Source organism: Anoplolepis gracilipes, chromosome 13 (assembly GCF_047496725.1).
Source record: "Anoplolepis gracilipes chromosome 13, ASM4749672v1, whole genome shotgun sequence".
In the NCBI taxonomy this organism is placed as follows: Eukaryota; Metazoa; Arthropoda; class Insecta; order Hymenoptera; family Formicidae; genus Anoplolepis; species Anoplolepis gracilipes.
In genome coordinates, this window is record NC_132982.1 from 3,880,900 (window position 1) to 3,903,122 (window position 22,223).

General features: G+C 36.7%; 1 protein-coding gene and 1 pseudogene across 6 annotated transcripts in view; one reads left to right on the forward strand and one right to left on the reverse strand.

The window, feature by feature from the left end:
• The window catches only part of LOC140672493 (agrin), a 335,476-nt gene that overhangs the window by 39,811 nt on the left and 273,442 nt on the right, over positions 1-22,223 (reverse strand). The gene's annotated exons all lie outside the window — the stretch shown is intronic.
• The window catches only part of LOC140672698 (uncharacterized), a 55,102-nt pseudogene continuing 39,481 nt past the window's right edge, over positions 6,603-22,223 (forward strand).

Sequence of the window (22,223 nt, forward strand, 5' to 3'; positions counted from 1 at the left end):
CTCACAATTAATAATTCGATAAAACGTTAAAATATGATATTATCAAGTATATATAAATTTATTTACACAATGGATGCATTTGCACAGAGGCTTTCGTCATATTAATATTATGTAAAAAAAAATATTAACATTTAAAGAATTAATTTTTAAAATCATTTATAAAAAAGAACTCTGCTTTTTCAATTCCGACAAATAAATTCGAATACTAAATTGCACTCAATGATTATCAATCAATCAAACATCAAACAGTGAACCTGGACACGTATTGCGCAAGACGCACGTCTCTCCTATTCCGTGCGATAATGTGCGTTCACCGGAAACGGATTGGTAATGGCGCGATAATCCGTTGACGAGGGCAGCACACGATGTTACGGTCAATCCCGTTGATGGAAGCCGCCGACAGCTTCGATTTCGAAGTAACGAGACGAAAGCCAATGACGAATAGGATGGGTACCGCCTCACCGCGGCGTACGTTTGCCGAGTACAATCACGGGCGATACGTGCAATTTAATGCTCTCGTATTCGCGGGATTGGAATCGTCGAACCGGTTTACGACGGAAATGTCAAGCGTAAATGTAGATACCTTCGTCCCGACGGTACGTTGACTCGTGAATTTTGCGCATGTATCTGTCTTCCTTTTTGATTTCAAAAAAAAAAAATATCGCAAAAATTTTAAATATCTCTATTCTTAAATTCCATCCTTTGAAATATCCATCTATATCCTTGTACCGTCTAAAAATCTAATAATTTATTATTTAAAAAAAATTTTTTTTAACTTTATTATTTATTCGCGCTTCCTTTTATGATAATCAGGCATCATCGTGATACGCGATATTGGCTCTCCCAGTTAAATGGCAAAAATGCGAAAATCTGTTTTTCAGCGGCGGTGTGTACATTGGAAAAAAACGACGCGCGGCGCGCTTAATCAACGATATTTTTTCCCTGTAACGCGAATCCACACCGCCGAAATGTAATTGCGAACACGACGCGCGACGCAACCAACCTACCTAGCGTAGCGCCGTAACGCGCCGTGAAATTAAATCGGTGCGATTCGCGATGAATAAACTATCGTCCACCGGGATTCATTCGCGACGAAATTTACACGCCGAATTTTTTGCGGCGCGACGAAAAAAAAAAAAAAAAAAGGACCGGCGGACCAGACGTAGCTGGGTTCAGCGTCCCGGATCATTAACCCTGTTGGATCCCTAAGGACCGACCCAAAAGAGTTCGCATGCGGTTTCGTGCTCTGTTAAAATTTTATCGCGCGTGCATGAACGAAATTTGCGGTCCCCGACTGAACTATTTTCCGTCGAGAGTGGCGTCGTAACCAACGGGATATATCTCTCGACGAAGGTGGACATGATGGTTTTTATATACGCTCGGTTACTGCATAAATTATTTATCTGCGACACGCAAGAGGTTGTCCTGTAAAGCTTTCTGGATATATATTTTTTATCGCAAAAAATTAAAATTACTTGTACTTGAGAAAATTCATTATTCATTTTAGACAATTTATTATTCGCGATAAAATTTAAAATTAATATCTATTTATAATTTTATTTGCCCCTGCATCCTGATATTTATTTATTCAAATAATTGGGATTTAAACAACCTTTTTAATATACAAAATTAAATTAAAGAAAAGAGACAGTAAAAAAAAAAAAAAATTAAATAAAATTTAAATGCAATGGTAACTCTTCAAAATAGAACAATATTATAGAATTGATGTGCGTATATATTTTATACGTACACTTATATTGAAAAAGAAATTTTTCCTACACTACACGACGCATAAAATTATAAATAGAATTCTCGAGTTTTATAAATTACGTAGCATATGCTGCACAAGTTACATAACTTTATAAAATATTTTAATAATGTAAAAGTATATATTCTCGCAAAAATTCTTTACGTACACCTCGCACGGTTCAACGCCCAAGTTTGTCGATCAATGATTTTAGGCTGCATTATACATACATATATGCTTCTCCACTTCGAGTCGCAATCGAGGAGGGAAATTAGGAAGAGCGCTAACATTCGTCGGAAATATTCGCGCGCAACTTGCATTTCAGTTTCGAAACACGCTAAAATGACTCACAACAGCTTCGCCTACTCGTTAATTCGCCAGGCGCATAAACGCGCGCGCGTTCCAAAGTTGCACGAAAGTTTCGATACTTTCGCGCGGAGTAATTTGGCGCTCGGTTGCGCCATCCCATCGCCGAGGTCCTCGTCGCCGACGACGACGACGACGACGACAACAACGAGAATGGAAAATGAAGAGGTTTGTTATACGCCCGCTATGTGGAATACCTTTCGGGAAGACGTAGCAGCAGTGGGATATCGTTAACGTGGCGCATACTATCAGCAGCAGCAGCAAGGGGTGCGTTATCGTTGTACGCGAGTGTCGTCGGCTGCCGCCCTTTCCTCTGCAAATCAAATCCGCCATCCGACAGCCCGCCGTCGCCGTTCGCGACGCGCAATTATTCATTCCGCTCCTTCGAGAGAGTCTCTCTCTCTCTTTCTCTCTCTCTCTCTCTCTCTCTCTCTCTCTCTTTCTCTTTCTGTTTCCTCTTCTCGTCGGAAAAGCGAAACGACGACCGCCACGATATCTGCGCGAGTTCGAATGGCACGGGAATTATTCCGCAGTCTCGTGGCACACGCACATGCATATGGCGAAACAGAACAGATATGGAAATAGAAGGTGAATTTCTACGCTATACGTGTGGCTGCGTGTGCGTGGATAGTGGTGTCAATTAGGAACGGTAATTGGAAATTCAAATCGCGAAGGATGTACCATAAATTGTAAATGCTTGGTAAAAGCATCATTTGGATTATTAACGAGAAACTAATGATTCCTACGTTTGTACTTTTTATTACCGCCGTCATCGACGAATAATACGGCGTTTATCGTCCGACCCGAATAGATTGAATCGATATCGCCAGAATTTCAATGGTTCCGATATATTTAGCATTTCAAAGGAGAATAATTCACGGCTTTTAATGTGTATTGCGATTCATTGCCGATCAACTTTCTGAGCCTCGTGATTTTAAGGAACTCGATAACAGTGTGTCAAAAGTGTAATAAATTTAATATACATATTTCGAGATTTATGAATTTGATATTGTGCAAAGCACTTTTTAAAATATGAAATTAATAATTAATTTGTGAGTTAAAATAAAAAGATTTATTCTATAGAATATAATTTAATGTCAAAATCGTAAATATCTTATGTCAAACTTTTTTACAGCGACACAGAAATTCATGAAAAGTAAACATTTTAATTCTACAAGACAAATCTCTTTACTTTAACTTACAAATTAATTTATTAATTATATTTTAAAAGGCTAAAAGTACTTTGCACAATATCAAATTCATGAATCTAGAGATGCATTAGATTTATTAACTTTTCGCACAGCTGGTCCATCTTTAAGCACGGATCTCTCTCGCTAAATAATGTAAATTGAATTTAGTAGTTACGTAAGTTACGCCATTTTCATTTAATTCTCCTTACTTTTATCGACGTGAGAGCTCGCGCGCGTTTTGTTTCCTTGCCTAATCAGTGATAGCGATGCAAAGCACCGGAACGGCGTCATTACTAACGTCGAAAGCCAGTAGCTGAGCCGGATGATTGATCGCGGCCTCGTTTGCATTCAATAACTCTCCGCCGGTGTATTTTCGATTTGGCATTCACCGCAACCCGATTATCGTCGTTAATGCATTTAATTCGCCGATCAGTCGTCGCGCCGCTTCCAGCCATGCATTATTAATTATCGATATGACAAACGGAATTAGTGGTCACGTATTTCGCGCTCGTGCAGGGTCTGCTTGAATTGTAAGTCGATTTGCTTCTGATATCTCGCCTTTCTAGCGGAATAAATTTCTCTCCTCCTCGACGTATAATTCGCGAACCGAGTAAAATAAAAAAAAAAAAAAAAAAATTATGTATCGCGCGTAAAATAACGGGTAATAATAAGTGGTAGGAAAAGCATTCATCTACAGCAAGTCCTCTAAGAATATATTAAGTAATAATAAAAATATACATAGATAGCAAATAGATATAAGAAGCGTATGCGAATCCTAAATATATATATAGGCGTAGCATTTTTAAATCAATCGTTACATAATAATAAACATTAAAAATACAAAAAGAAAGCATTTAGCGTAAATATTTCATCGCAAGAGTTTAGTCACAAACGAACTATACTCTTATAGAATACGAGTGATGTGAATTGATTCTAGCGATCTAAAAGAAAGTAATAAAATCAATATTACTTCATGACAATATCTAAAGTACAGTTAGTTTTATTGTCGCAAACTTTTTATTCTACAATGGAATTCAGAATAGAATCCCATAAAATATATTGAGTAAACTTTTGATGTCATAACAAAAGAAGAGGGTCTAAAAGGGACTTTTTGAACGACATATCCATTCCACGCGCGAAGAATTAAATGATGAAAATATAGAAAGCAGAAAGAAAACTTCAAAACATTTTAATTTAATCGCATCCGTTTCCCGAAACAAATATCGGAACGGAAGCAGCAAGATTAGATCCGAATTTAAATTGCAAGATGAAGTTAATGAGGTGACTCAAGTGAGAAATGGACGTTAAAGTTACTAGAGTTTGGAAACTGAGCAAGTCCGTGGAAGTTTGTCGGAGGTTGAAGTTTTTACAAACCATAGAGGGAAGTCCCGGATGAGACTTTTAACGACGGTCAAATATTCATCAAGTTCGGACGTTAACAAATGAAACGTTAGTATTTTCATTCAGAGACGTATATATCGATCTTTGCATAATTATTAACGACAATCATATGATTAAATATTCGTTTTTTTTCCGATGTATAACTATCGTGTTTCGTCCTTGGATAATTGATAATGCTGTATTCTCGGCAATATCGGTATATGTAACTTGGATGATAATTGTTACGAGAGAATCGCTCTCGATTAAAATACATCAGTTATCGAATGTACAAACGTATATACGTTGGATTAATTGAACATGAAGCACTTTATTCTGTGTGTCTGTATCGATTGCAGTTTTTCGTTTAAAGTGTTGATCTCGTAAAAAGAGCATCTCGCGGACATCGTTTAAATAAAACGTCTAGATAAAATTGTTTCAATTTGTAATATTACAATCTATCGCGATGTCTCGCGTATACTTTTTATCATAAAATTCCGTTCTTTTGCATGAAAATTTCTACAAACGTCACGTTAATTGTTTATTTATTCTCGTTATTTGACCGTCAACATTGAGAAGATAATAATATTTTACATTTGCGTTATAAATTTATCGATGATTTTTGCTTAAAAGCTACACTCGGCTTTCTACCAATTTGACAAAATCGTTATGAAAGAATATTAATATTAATTTCGGCTTTTGATATAATCGGAATAATTATATTTGCCACAAACTGCTCTAATTACCGTCAATCTATTTTAGCAGAATTTCGGGGATTTTGTAATCGCTGTCGATTAACGACGAAAATTAATATACCCGACAGGAATGTGCCATTAATGATCCCCTTTTCGTTTCCTGTGATAAAATAATTATTCGATTGTACCCGCGCGAATCGTCCCGAAAATCAGAGCTCAATTGGAGCCAGCCGATCTTGCGTCATCGACTGCTGTTTCGCACGTTGCACATCGGAATTCAACGAGAGAAAAATACATTTCGTCATGACCAACAATTACCTAATTCGAACGAGAATCTCATTGTCGACACAATGTGCATTACCGTGGATGAGAACAACGTCTCCCTCCCCCCTGTCCCCATCACTAAGCCCACCCCCGCCCCGAGCTCTTCGGTCTCTTCGGGCGGCGCGTCGACGTAATATTGTAATTAATAATCCATTCTCGTTGGTTTTTGCCGGTGCACCTGACCGTCGCAGTTCTCGCCGTTACCGGGTAATTTATTATAGCAGACCACCTGCGTGGCATTACTCCTGCACTGAGGCCGGGTTTTCTCGTCGATAATCATTTCAATTTTCAGGTCACAATTCTTATTTAATAGGGCGTAATAATTTAATCCTTTAACTGCTAAGCGATTAAAGTCTATTGGACACAAGACAAATAATCCAGAGCAGATGACAGTGATTTGCCTTGCGGATCTTTGAAGATAAAAAAAGATGCATTTGTATATTTTTCTGATGCCTTTCTATATATATATAATACGAGCGAAAAATTCATACATAAAGTTGCATTTCCAAAACACTTTGTACGATTTCGAATAGCGGACTGTGCGATTGTACGGTAAATGTCACGTTCAACTATCACGCCTACAGTCCCATAGGGCGGATATCACGACTCGTTTCATGCAAGAGCGGTCACGTCGTCTAAAAAGGGGAGCACGAGCGTGTAACGGGGCACGGAATAGGATTCTGCCGGTCGCGTCTAGGGTGCAATTCGACGCAATTGCCAATTAGTGGCTCATTACGGAAACGTACGTGGACCGTACAATGGCAACGGCAGGATAGAATAGATCAGGCAGAGGAATTGTAAGCGGCGGTTTCGGACAGGAGGAGAGGAGAGTTGGTCAGGGCCCGATAATGGGATCGGTGCTCCGATGCTGCGTGTACCGGGCACGGCTTTCAGCCGTGTCGAATGAGCCTCATTAGGCAAACTTTGAAGATCTACTGGCTATTGACGGGCCAGGGAAATGGAGAAGTGGACGTCGAGATTGGCGTGAATGACGAGGACCGTGGCTGGAACGTAAGGATTAGGCTCGGAACAGGATTAACGATCGAACGGAACGAGACGGGATTAATCTCGCAGATGCCATTTGTCCTAGCTAGAAATGTAGGGCACCGCGTGTGTAATACAAGACTATTAAACCGCCGAGCTAGGATTTTAACCGAAAAAGACTCTAGGGATATTCGGTATTTAAGGTAAAGTGCTGTAATGATACGCAAAACTTACGACACTCTCGACGCTCGATAAGCGATCGCATTAAATTGGTAAGCTTCTTAACGCGCGCGCGATTTTAGATAAATACCAATCGATAAATCTCGACTTTCATCGTTAATGAAATTTCAGTAAAATTCCAGCAATTATCGCGGCTTTTTGCGTACTTGATGCAATTCCACTGATGCACGGAGTGAGTTCTATTCAAGGAAAGGAATCAGATTGAAATCCGGGATTACGCCTGCCGGGCGTAGAAGATCAAAGAGAGATGTCATACAATGAAATCCTCGATGAGATACATAGACAACGATAAAATTATGTGGGCCCGTCAGTATTATCGTTTATATAGGTACAGAATCTTGCGATGCATCTTGGTAGAAACGCGCGGCTTCGTGAAAGGAGAAAGATTCCTCTCTCGTGATAGCGACATTATTTTCGCTTTAGTTTTTTATGATGCCTGAAATAAACGCTCGATGTTCGTGAAATCGAAACGAGATGCGATCCCGGGGATGCTATCTTTGCGAAACGAAATACATTTTCAAAAAAATATGAAGTTATAAATTGTAAATAAAAGTGAATATCTTTCTCTCTTTCTCTTCTCATTTTTAAAAGCTTAAAATATACCGATATTTGTAGAAATAACTTACAAACACACCACGAATAATCTACATGTAAAATCGATCTCGCTATTAACAATATTTATATTTTAAATATTTCTATATATACGTACATATATATATATATATATATATATATATATATATATGTACGTACCATTTACGAACTTATTAGATTTTGTTCGCAAACAATTGTTCTCTTAATTGTTTCATTTCATTTCACTACTGTTATTTTTATATAAAAAAAATGTGTTATTTTTATTAATTTAATTTATTATAAAATTTATATAAAATATAGCAATAATTTATCAATATATTTACTCGTCTCATAACGAAGACAATAGACTTTATTCATCCAAACCGACCTTTATGTTCGATCATCTCAAGTCGAACATCGGAAAACAAAGAGCAAGAGTTCTATGTGCAGATGCGAGAGACATTAAAAGCGCAATTATCACGAACTTAATTACGAGACGCTTGTTATATCAGCTGCTTTTTCCTGAACTCGCCTTTGCTATTCATTCTTTTGACGCAGATTTCTCTTTCACGAACTACCTGAGCGGGCGCGCTATAATCTCCTCTCTTCTACTAAGTCAATTTATCTGCAAAATAAAACCTCTAAAAGAGGATTCATTTTACAACTCGCACACGGAGATTAAAAACGTTTCCTTTCAATCATCTTAAATCGAAATCAGCGTCGTACCATGACTGCGCCGCCAGCTAAATTAATTTCTCTGAAAGAGACTTAGTTACTGCTTTGCATAAGTAAATAGTGTGTAAGTAAATTAATATGATGTTTCAAAAAATTGAATATTATTTAATAATATTTTATAACAATACTTATCAAATGTAAGAAAAATGAAGGAGAAAAATATCTTTTGTGCTTGAAAACTAAATTAATTATTTCGAAAGAGATGTCGATTAAACTTGCTCAATTATGTATATTCGCGTGTTAAAACGAGCGCGTAGGTTGGAAATAAGAGACTAAATCGTCACACGTTTCTCTGAAATGTAAATCGATTTTTGAGCGCGTCTGTTTAACATTTGTAACCGCCGGTTAATCCACCCTCATCTTCCGAGCCACTCATCCGCGGTCTGACCACACGCGGCTGTTTCTACTTATCTCGTTTTGCCCATCGCTCCTATTCTAAGGACAGAGGCGTACCTCCTCTCAACCGTTATCCATGTATATCTAATCAACGTAAAGACGACCCTCTCGGATACGGGACACGCATATTATCCTGACGAGGGTAAGTACTGAGAGGGGTTAAACAGAGTAAATTTGAACGCGGGCCGAGTGTCCGTTCGTACTGACGTATATATCCGGATAAGCCGCGATTAATGCGATATCTGATCTGTGCACGAGCACCCCTTACACTCGGCGTCTTTGTGATTTTTAGATTGCGATCGTGTAGTTATCCCTCTTCGAACAATTGATCTCGCGCAGTCGTAAAATTTAATTTTAACCTTGAGAAAAACTAAATTTTTCGAGTTAATTATGCAATTAAATTTTCTCTCCTGATATCGATTATATAATTTTATATTAATTGTCATTTATTACCGCTTTCATGAATTTATGCAAATATTTTCTGGGAAAGTATTACGATTTTATTGATTCGTAAGTGACTTTTAATTTTAATATTACTCTATGAATTTATATTTTATATTTGCATTTTATATTTATACGCAACGATAAGGCAATAATTCGTAATATTAATATTTGTAGAATATAGCGCGGTATGTTTACATATTGCAATGTATATTATAAATTATGGGACAGCTTACTCTTTTAATACGTTTTGATTAATATCGCCGAGCGATTTTATTTACTTGTGCGAAATTCATGGCACGTTTATTTACACGATGTTTGATTGCAGAAAACTCGACGTACAGAAAATCAGCCATTGACCTGGACGCGCGGTATCGCCCGATTTTTTAATTAAAAAATATTTGTAACAACGCGCATTTTATATTTATTCGCGATACATTTTATGCCATATAGTTGTTTTGAACGTAGAGGCTCATATTTTACACGAGATATCAATTCCACCGCTGCTCTTTCTTTCCAATGACGGACAAGCTCTTCTGTCCTGAGAAATTAAAGTCACGTACACACCTTGAACGGAATGAAAGTGCAACGGTATAAAAGGTAGAGGACATTTTATAGACGTAAAGTACCCAGTTACATCGCGCGCCCAACTATAGAAAGAGAATTGTAATTTATTACTATATAATTTAATAGAATTTTTTTTTCTATAATCTCTTATAGATTTTAAGTATCATTTCAAACCTCGAATTCGCATCAAGATACGACACGGAAAAAAAACCCGCATATCCTATTTCGAGCTGTCGTATATAGCGCATTCGAGTCGGAATCGAAGAGGATCGATTTCGGAGGTTTTCGCGCGAGTGCAATTTCGTGTCGGCGACGCTGGTTTCCATTCGGCTGCCAGCTCTGATTGAATTACGGTTCGCCGCGACTCGAAGTCGAAGTGTTTTGCTTATGCTGCCGTTAGGTCAGAGTATCGGATACCGGAATAAGGTACTCTCTCGTCCTCTCGTACAACGTGAGGGAGACGTGAATGCACCGGGGCAAATGTATCCTCGCAGGTGTTCGTCTGTTAATGGAACACGCGCCGCGCGGTACCGGTTGTTGCTCTCTCTCTCTCTCTCTTTCTATCTCTTTCTGTCACTCTTCTCGCGGAAGAGGAAGAGGTTTTCGCCCTCTGACGAAACGAGCATCCTTCCGGAAGTGTATTTCGAGGTCGTTAACTCTCCCGACTCTTGCGCGACTCTTTCGAAAGCGGCGCATCGTAACGCGTTTCGTTGTTAAAAGGAAACTCGTCCATTCCATTACCGTCGCGATCGTTTTAAATCGTATCACTTAAGACCGCCGGGTTAACTTCCGACCGTTTCCCCGAGGTTTATCGCTACTTCCTCGATTTATCGCGCGCCTCTCTCGTCTCTCTCTCTCTCTCTCTCTTTTCTCTCCTCCATCTTGTTCATTTAATGCGTCCAAAGAGTTCCTCGTGTTACGTCGCGGTTCAGTTTTACGCTCGGCTACATTACCCGTCCTGCGGTAGCTAGAGTGTGCTTCCAATTACGTAATTAACCCTTTTGCCCCGCACTTGGTAGTGTAACCATATGGTTACGCGTTAACAATAGCCAGGAATTGCAGTTGCGAAACTCGTCAGACGTGAAAATTTTAAATGAATAAATTAGAGACGATTACATATTTAAATTAATCCGTATATTTGACTGAATATAACTATAAAAAAAAGAAAGAAAAAGAAAAAGTTTAAAACGTTTTCGAATTTTATTTACGTAACAAAATTGTGTGTACCATTCGAATCTGCATACTTTTTGTCAATGTTTTAAGTTCGTTTAGTTTATGAGCAAATTTGCAAAGATTATTATATTATAAAAATTGTACATTTCAATTTTGTCTCATTTTTCTACAAAATCTTTTAAATAAACAATTTATTTTCAGCATCTCATTAATGATTTCGAATGGTTATTTTGCCTCCGTACTCCGTCGTGATAAAACGAGAGAAGAGGAGAGAAAAGAAGGGATGAAACGATAAGGTAGAAGGTAGGAAAAACGCGGCTAACGGGTCCTCCGACACCTCCGGGGAAATACGGGAGCTCTCGTAAAAATAATGCGCGGCTCGTTTGTTGCGTCGGACAGTGATTCGTCTGGGCGAGGCCGGCGACCCGAGAAAATGGCGCGGGGCCGCCAAGGGAGCGAAACATTTTTCACCCGCGTACTTAGTATTCGTTACACCGGGGGAGGTCGTCTCGTGACGCGGGTTCGCGCAGCGAGAAACGAGAGGGAGGGTGAACGAGAAGAGGGTGTCTCTCGCGCAAGGCGATGTCTGACCAGGTACAGGACGCATCTACTCAGAGATCCGCGCACACGTTCTTAAGAGCTTCTTTCTTATTTATGTTTATTAAATTTATATTTATTTCGCGAAAAAACAAAAAATTATATACTTACGAATGCGCACATTATTTAAATTTTATCGTATACACAAGTTTCCTCTCGATTTTATAACACCATGCTATATGCTTTCCTAAGTTAGTGAAGATACATAGGGAGCACTTTGCGTTTCGTGCATATATTACGAGCGGTAGTAAACATAATCACCGTAGTTATCCCGTAGAACAAAACGCATTAAGAGTTATACGAGTTCCGGGTAACAATAGAGAGCACACGCATCTTTGCTGTTATTTTACGAGACGTCTTTTGAACGTGGGAAATATTAGAAGTTAACGGGCGCAGGGTGTTTTTACGCACGGTGATTAAAATGCGGAGAGGAGAGGGGGGTGGGGTGGGGTGGGGGGAGGCTAGCGAGGAGGGGAAAAACGTGGCTAGGGAAATTCGACGGCTAATTAAAGCGGTATTAAACGCAGCGAGTAATATAAGGGGAGGGCGATGCACGCAGGGATTACAAAGGAGTCCCAACAAATTTTCAATTTCCATTTCGCCTTTGCGAGTAGAGTAAATGAATGTAAAGGCAAGTTTGTGAAGGCGCGCCGAAGGCACTTGCCTATCCCGCGCGATAATGAGTTTCAAGGAAGGAAGCGGGAGTCCGGGATCGTCAGCGAATGCAATAGTTTTACTTTGCACGGGACGATGTTATTACGGAATAAAGGATGGCGTCACGGATGAAAATGTTGCAAATAATATCGGCGAATTGTGATTACCTATAAATACGAGACGATTTATTCGAGATGTACGATGGTATTGTCGCGATGTGTTTCCCGTTTGCGTAAAAACGAAAACTTTATCCGACACTGACAGGACAGTTTCTACTCGGATAGACATGGGCAGATTTATTCCGACGAGGATTGAATTGGTAACGTAACTGCACTTAAGAACGCGTTCGAACAGAGAATTGAAGGAGAGAGAGTCGTAAGAAAGTTTTTTAACAGATTGGAGCGCGAGTGGGAACTTTGGAAACAAAGTAGACTGATTGCACACGAGATGTAACTACTCTCTTTGATTGCTGGGTAAGCTTTCGAACACGATGGAAAGAAGAGGAAAGAATAGAAGATAAAAGGAAAAAAAGAAAGAAGAAAGAGCGTTAAAGTAAAGTGTCAGATATAACGAGAAAAAAAAAAAAAAATAAAATAACTAAGTTTCTTAACGGGATGCCATATTAATTGTAAGAATACTAAATAGAAGAAAAGCGTACAGGAATTTTCAATTACATCACTCACCATGTCCGCAATTTATAAATCTTCTTTCAACAGTGATTCATTTTTACGTTTTTAATTTTTAACGTTAAAAATTAAAAAATTAAACATTTAATTTTTTTGCACCCACAAATCTCTGCGATAGTACTTATGTAGTTAGAATAATAAACGGTAAACTGTGCGAATTAATTTGACGCAAGCTGCTTTCCTTTAATAAAGGAAATTGTATGTAATAAAGAAAGTATGACATTTTTATGATTAAAAAAATTAAATTATTGTGAAGAGAGATTACATAAAAGAACCGAAGATATAAATTCGAATAGAAATACAAAAGAGAAAAATCGTCCGCGTACATTGCATTCTTTTGTATAAAACGCCACGCAAGCAACATTTGTCTGACAACATTTATCATAGAAATTGGCTTTTGCAGATCCTTTTGATAGTCGAATATTTTCAACGAATGCAAAACTAAACGAAAAGAGAGAAAATTATTATGCAAGAACGGATCGAAGGGCACGGCAGAAGGTCTAACCAGATAAAATATAGTCTTTTTGATTGTAGGTCGCAACTATCTCGATTCTAAAGACAAGGAAAAAGGCTGGGGAAGAAGTTGGAAGAAGAGAAATTGAGGGAAAAAACCGATTTTGTTAAAAGTTTTAATTAACTTGAACTGTTTCAATGAAAGAATGAAAAATTTTACAGATATATCATTATTTGTACAAAATGTTTAATCAATTGTTTATCTTCTTCATACAATCGTACAGAGATAGTGCGTTAATCGCTTGTCGTTTAACGACAAAACTTTAATACGTATATTAACCCTTTATATCATAAAATCGATATATTACACGAAGCACGCGGAAATACATTCGGTTTGGCTTGCGCCGGTATGTAATGGCAGAAATTACGCGAGTTGTTAAACCAGGCGGCGAATGTGTATAATTTATGAAAGCACGCCGGCTGGCGTGTCGTTAAAAACGAGTCGATACGTTTCCAGGAAGGAAAAAAAAAAAAAAAAAAAAAGAAAAACGCACACAAACCGCGCGGCTTGTAGGGCGTCAGGATGGAAAGCGTGATTAGATGCAGGGCTGTACTTGGGCTGGAAAGGTTGGGATGTCAGACGCGATGAATATTCAAAAGCCTCTATTTCTTTTTTTTTTTTTCTTTTTCTTCTTTTTAATACAAGCAATAAATTAAACATATCCGCAGATGCTGTAAATATTCGAGGGATTTTAATGGAAACATGATGATAGTCGCACTTTCAGTTTTATATTAATAACAGTCTTTCTTTTTCTCTTTGTCTCTTTCTTTCTCGAAAAGGAAAAACGAACAGCCATGCAACATGACTTTCTCACGAAGTGGATAAGCGGAGAAACTTTTAAATTTATCGCGAGCAATTTATAATTTTATAAACGAGCCGCGCGCAAACCGCTGGAAAACCGGGCTGGAAGACCTTTTAATGCGGCGATATTCGTGGGGCGCGGTTATAAATTCAGCGAAATCCAGCCGCGTATTTTTTTTCAGCCGTTATCGCGGCGACCTACGTCCGTACGCATGCACCGATCGCATCAAAATTTATCTCCCGCGTGCCGTGATTAATAACGCAGCGTCCCGGTCGCGATATATCACGCATAATGATGTAATAACCGGTCGATATACTTTTGCGAGCGCTACTCCTTATTTTTTTTGTCGGATATAATAATAAATAAAGAAATGGACGACCGCGCGGCTCGGTTGACGAATGAAAACCAGACGGTTCATCGACCCTGCAATCGTATTAAATAAACATTGCTATTACGGGGCACGATTTTAAAATTTAACGACACGATTATTAGCTCGCATATCGCAAGTTCTTGCTCCATCTCCCCTCTCCTCGCGAGAGATTTGCATGCTCCATGAAGATGATTGATGCAACGTGCTTATCGATGACGCTGCAACGCAGAGTTGTCGAGCGAGGAAAAAACGACGAATAGTTTTATTAATCACCGGGATAGCGATGCTAATAATCATCGATCGACCGTAAAGTTATTCAACTGGCGATTAATTTAACATACTGATTCGAATTTGCCTGGTCCAAGTTCTTTTTTCTCGTGGCAGATTCTAATTGCATGGCGAAAAAGATCTATCGTTGTCCCGTTTTTACAGAATGACACGGGAAAACTTTTTAAAAAGTCTTTAATTGCGATTAAAAAATAAAAGTGAAGAGCAAAAAGAGAAATTAAGAAAGAGAGAAAGAAAGAGAGAGAGAGAGTAAAAAATAATTTGAAAAGCCGTTGAAAAAAGAAAACTTCCCTTAAATCGCGATTTATCTTGGAATGCAGACACGCTATCAAAGGATCGACCATGCAAATGTGCGCAGCGGCGTACTGCAGGTTTGCGACAAAATTGAGCTGCGCGTGAATAAACGAACTCGTGCAAAAATAGGAACATTTAAAGACGGTCGCGAAACTGAACGCGCGCGGGCGCTTTTATTGACGGCAAACGCCGTGCGATGCCGCGGGGTTGGTCTGGAAAAAAAAAAAAAAAAAAGGGACGAAAAGGACTGCATCTCTGCGGCGGATAAAAATTGACGCTGCTGCGGAGGATATACGAGGGCGTGCAAATGCAGCCGACGATTAAGCATACAAATCCTCTCGCCGACCGCTACTCCGATTCATTTTGTTCCGCTTAAGCGCGCCGTTTGACAAGTTTCTAATTAAATTTGCATTTAACGGCGAAACGAACGTCGCGCCCAACAAAGGAGGAATTTCTCGCTCGACGGTCGCTCGAGCGGAATAATATCATCCGAATAAAAATGCTGATTGCGTTATAGAGAGGATCTCTCGCAATGGGTTCTTTCTCTTCTCGCAAACGGAGATACTGATACTCGGCGATAAAGAATATGTACTTTGCAGACAAGCGCGTTTTATTACTATTCGAGCGTTAAATCCGCTTTCATATTACATCAATATACCGACGTTGTATTTGATACGATGTTTCAATGTACGTTAATACTAGTTTTCCTTCTCGAATGATTACGTATTTTCGTGCAAAATAATAGCTGAATAAAAATTTCAATTTATTATCGAAATGATTATTGGTGCATTTAATTAGTTTTAAGTTTTAAAAAAATACAAACTGTAGAATCTATTTAATACTGAAAAATTTACATTATATGCATATGTATTTAAATATAATTGTCTAATTTTAATATTAAAGATACATATAATATTAAAAGAAAATATAATTTAGAGTTTGAAAGTTTCGACACATTTTTAACAATTATTAAACCATTTGTGTGTATTTATTATATTCATTTTTCTTATTCGTGTATTTGATAGATTTTTTTATTCCAATCAAGCTATGATCCAAAATAATAAATGTTGATTCTCTCTCTCTTTTTTCCCCAGCTTTTTCCCTTCCTTTTCTTTTACTACTCTTGTACCATCGTTCGCCTAGTTCTGCCAATTAACACCGTACAAAAGGATGTAATCGACTTTTTCTCGGTCAAGAGACAATCTGTGTTCACCGAGCACAGACGGCGAATTTGCACGCACATCATGTTTACGTCCGTGTACGCACGGGCAGGTACAGAACACACACATTTTTAATATTATATTAGCTCTTTTCATCTAATATTTAATCGCTACTTTAATAATTCGTATATACATATTTTTCCAGAATTTATTTCATTTCAAAGTGCGACTTTTATTCAATATGTCATGTTCTGTTTTTCTCTCTTTGTTCGTATAAAAGCTCTTCTCACGTCAGTTACTCTTTTCACTAGTAGTACTATAATGATGTACCGTATATACGTGTACACAAGGAAGATAAATGAAAACCTCCGTACGGCGAAATATTTTAAACGCGCTGTTGATGCGCGTTAAAGGAGTCTCAGAAAGTCTTTTCGCAAGCACTTTGCACTTTTCAACGGCATTTCTGTGGCTGGATGTAAAAATATACAGAAAGAGAAGCGAGAACTTGGGCAGTTGATGCAGTGCTACAAATTCGATGTGACACACCGTTCAAAATACGGATCATGAAAAAAACAACCTCTCCAACATTTCAAGAACTATCCTCGAACACTTGAAAACTTTTCTAGCACTTTGTAGTAAGTAGTCCCGTAAGTTATGTAAAAACCTTCTAACGAGATTACTCGCGCGACTGGGTTCAAGTAAGAAATTTCTTGCGCGCGAAATAAAGATTCTAAAAAATATCATATATACATGTATGTATATTCTACATGTATCTCTTGATAAAAGATTGAATGTGTAAAACATTCAAACATATATAAAATTTTAAAAGCAATAAATTAATTATTTATTATGCTGCGTTATTGGCTCGTATATTTATCGATTTATTATTGCGATTAATATCAACTTGACAAACAAATAAATATAATTCAATTGTCAATAAATGCCAATAAATTCTACAAATTTATTAGAGATATTTTGCAATTGACACACAAAGTATCACAAAGTAAATCATTTCTATTTCATGTCTTCAACAATGTGTGATAGTATACGAAATAATAATTTTCTTTCGATAAAAGTAAAATTTTTTTAGATTTGTGTCAAAGTATAAAAACGGAGGATGTTTTCATAAAAATTCGATGTTTTTCATGAATAATTAGATTTCAAGCATTTTCAGAATTGTATCTCGTTGACCGATTTTATTCATTCTCTAATAGAATATCAACTATCACATCGCAGTTTTATGCGGATTACGTTTTTAAATACTTAATATATGTATATATATGTATATACATATACATCAGTTTGCGAAAAGAACATTCATCGTAATGAAATTACTAACTCATCTTTTAGACTTTTCATTAAACTTATGTGAGACAATTATATCATATATTTATTCGTATCGTATATTCTTTCTGTAATAATTTTTTGAACAATTAAATATTTTACATATTATTATCTATTTCAGCCGTAATTAACATATTTGAAAAAACTCTCAAATATTCTAGAATTTCACAATCTCTAGAAGCCAACACAATGTTTAACAGCGCAAAATTTTTGTTAATTCAGTTGTTATTTTTTATTTTGTATTAATATTTTCAGTTTTGAATTTTTGGATAATTTAATTTTTAATATTATTATTTTTATGGAAAATTAAAAGCAATTATTTTGTAGTAGTACAGTAAGTACAGTTTTTTCAATTAAAATGTTTCTATTTAAAATTGCAAAAATGTTTTTATTTTTATTCTAATTAGCTGGCGTACAATTTTTTTATCATTATACCTAACCTTTTGTAGATATTCATATTATGATAAATTGATTATCTTTTTAGTTTTCTGAATGCTTATAATAATTACATTCCTTTGATTAAACTAAAAATTATAATCAATTTTTATAATTGCTATTAAATTTGAGGTTTTATTATATGTATACTAGTTCTTTTAGTTTGACAGCTGCAGTTATACAAACATTTCTTGAATATTAATACAAAGTAATTTGACACATAAATCTCATTAATGGCTTTCTACAGAATATAATCCGCGTCATTTTACAAGCAAGCGAAATATGAAATAAATGAAAACGCACATTTTCCGATCACTAACGGCTAAGACAAATAAAAATTTCGCGTCGATGAGCGAAACAAAGCAAATATTAATTACCTGATAATAATGAAATATCGACGAAATAAAACTAGGCCGCTCGGTCGCTGCAAAAGAAAATTGCTTTTAATCGAACCGTCGAAGATCGAAGCGCGCGTTATCTTTAATTAAATAATTAAACAATTTTTTATATAGATTATAGTTTTACTAAATTTGCACAGAATAATTTAATTATGTAGTACAATATATATGCGCGAATGTACGCATGTAAAAGAATGTTACATAAAATCATGAAATAAAACACGAAGAAAAATAATATAATTAATAAAATATATAAACTCGCGTACACATTCTCTTTTGTAATTGTAATTTTATCAACTTTATGTAATAAAAAAATTTATTTTTCATATCGTAATTTTTAATATTGCATGGCGCATTAATTAAAGTGCTTTGCTCAAAAGCAACGCTTATGTTTACAAAAGTTTTACCTTTGACAATTGTTTGCCTAGATTAATATCCGTGTTATTTGCTACGTAAAAATTGATGAGCCTTGAGAAAAATTTCGTTAGCGATAACGCTTTCGATTCAGCGTGTAAGTAAATTCCAATTGCGAAACCAACTTCCATCTTTTTGTCCTTGATAGGCAGGCAGTCGACTCTCGCTAGCACGTGTGAGTGGTCAAAGCTTTGAGGTCTGTTTGAAAGCGCGGCAGAATGCTCGTACCTAAATACATGGTGTTCCTAATGAGCCGACGCGAACTAAGCGCGAGCTGAAAACCAGCAGAGAAAGGAGCGACCTTTGTCGTTCGCGAAATCATTTTCGCGTTTTCATATCTCACATAATCGTGCGAGAATTGAGATTAACGATATTGAAAAACGATTTATTCGTAGTAAATTCTTCAAGAACGCTATTGTTTTGACATAATAAATTTAAAAATTGATGCGAAAGAAGCCAAATATTTTTTTTTCATATGTAACAATAAAGAATTTCTAAGTATTCAAATCACGATAAAAGTGTCTTGTGTTTTTTAGGAATATAAACTTCATTATAATTTAATATATTGAAACTGTTAATCGATCTATATACATTAAACTGTTATTTTGTATTCATGAAATATGCTTCAGTTGAAATTACATGTTGAAATAGCATTTCGCTCGCTGATGACGCGTTAGCATTACTATATTTCTACAAATATTCATTATCTATAAATATGCTAACGCGGTATAATTTGACAATTGACTTTTAGACGAATTTAACACGAGCTAACTATTGTTTTAAATCACATTGTTATTAATTAAAGATTAAATAGTGCGACAAAACTTGTCTATAAAAGTCACCGTTACCATGATTGAGAATTAACTGAATCTGTACCATCTGCCCAAAATGGACGAGGAAAGGTTCGATCGATACGGCACATCACACGCAGTCTCGAAATTCCCGGCGCGATAAATCGCGCTCTGTTTTTGATCGAGAAGTCCGCGCAATTCGCACGTGGGCTGCCGTGTTGGAAAGCAAGAAAGTGGAAACCCAGGCACAAAACCTCTCTCCTCCCCCTTTCTCCCTTCCTCCCTTCCTCCATTGGGTATATACAATATATACATAAGCCGTAAATAAACGAACACACCCGGTATAGCCAGGAACGTTTATGGCGCCCGCATACACGGCGCGTATGGAACCTTTATGCACCGCGGCCCGGTAGACACAAACTACTTTAAAGTTGCACGAGCCGAGATCTAAGAGTACGAGCTGCACCTCCGCCTCGCCGATTTCTTCCCGGTATTATATCTACTGCCATTGCGGCTCGAGACAGAAAAGCAGATAGAGAGAAACTGTAGAAGGAGAAGAGTGAAAGAGAGAAATTTAGGGTGTTTTGGGATAATATTTCTAATAACGAGAATAATCAAACGGTGTAATAAATATCGCGATAGAGCATATTAAGAAGGAAACTAATAGAAACGAGAAATAATTAAAATTAATTAATTACTTTATAAAAGGAAATTGTATATAATTTGAGACATTTTTGAGACTCAATTATATATCATGAATATTCAATAATAGTGAACATTTAAGCAATGCCAGAGTGAATTAGATAAAATTATCCAATAATTAGATATGTATCATTAATTAAATGCAGCGTCGCGGAACAATACGTTAACGTGGACCATATGATATTATTGTTCATATAAAGCTACGTTAATAATGCAATTACCGCGGCCACAGAAACCATTCCGACTTTATTCGTGTGTCATAATAAATCGGATGATGGCATTTTTAACTTTTGACCTCTTAGAAAGACCACAGTCGAGTGATTAAATAGTTGAACAATTAAAAGAAATTAAAGAAATTAAAAGAAATTAACGACGCGAACAAAGCATTTACGCGTTTTTTTTTATGTCATAAAGGAGATTTCAACTTTAACCAGTTTCGCGGCGCCTCGCAATAACGTCGTTAAACTCAAATCCGACAATATAAATTACAAAAAAAAAAAAAATAAAATAAAATAAAAAATGAAAGAAAAGAAAGAAGGCGGATAGATTCCATAAAGATTTTATGGGCTGCACGTTCCACGAATTTTCAACAAACGCAACGTGCGAAAATAAAACGTCTCGCTCCGCAATTTTTAATTTCATTTCGTGTTTTCGAAACGGCACTCGACGGCTTCGTCGTAGCTGCAGTTTCCTCTCGTTTCGTTTTATGATTATGCCAACGAACGTTGATGCCGAGTAGGATTTTAAACAGCATTCGAATATTTCTCCCATAACAGATCTTTGACGTAACAGATCTTTCACAGTCTCAATTCTCATGATCAGTCCACGTGTAGAATATTATTCAAACAGCTTTTTTTCCTCTTCTACTGAAATTTGATATTTTAAAGATATTTTAAATATAGTTTGAATATATAAAGTTTTATAAATATAATGAGAAATTAAGATATAAATGACGAATAGGTTTCCTATATAAAATACAAAATCATAAGATAAAAATGTGCAATAATTTATATAATTCGAGAGAGAGAGAGAGAGAAAGATGATATATAATGCAAAGCTTAGGATGAGTACGGAAAATTACAAAGTCGCAACATTTACATTGTGTATAATCGAGATTCGGGGGCAGCTTTTCTTCGCCGACATTTCACGCAAACGAGTGCAAACGCGAAACGAATTCCACCGCGCAGAAACAAACGGAGCTTTATGGCGGAATCCTGGTATTCGCCTTGCCCGCGAATAATTTAGGATTTAATTCGCTCGACGCTCGATAAAGGCTTTGTGCTCTTGTGCTATTGTTTTCTTCGTTTGACTGATTTCGGGGAAACCCGTGCGTGCGTAGATATATATATTATTAATACCTTCCCCCATATATTATATATTATCCGCACCCCAATATATTTAACCTCAGAATAATATTCATTCTGCACATTACATGGTCCGCTAAATAGTTGCATAAATTATTTAGTGAAGATTAGATATTTATGAATTGTAAGCGATCGTACACTGTATGCACTGCGCTGCGCTTCAGTTATAGGGATATTGTAGGCCAAATTAGGGGTGACAATTGTTTTCATATCGACAATTTACGAATAAATAGACGAAAGCATTGTTTATCGACTAATTGCAATTGGAAACTATTGCTACGAGATTTTTAATTCAATGATCAATTAGGAGAGCAGAAAAATAAAATTACATATTTTAGTAACACGTATCCAAAAAACAATGATTTTTTTAAAGACAAAATTAATCATTTTTAACTTTCCCCTATGTTTCACATATATTTCCGAATAAATTTCATTGGTTTTCACGTAGAGATTTTATCGTTCCTAAAAGTTGTGAGAAGAAATGAGCAGGTACGGAATCGAAGGGGAAGGTCAAAGAAGAAAAAATGAGAAAACACGTCGGCGCGCGGTTAGGAAGAAACGTCAAAGTAATCATCGCTCACGTACCCCTTCGCCCTCGCTAC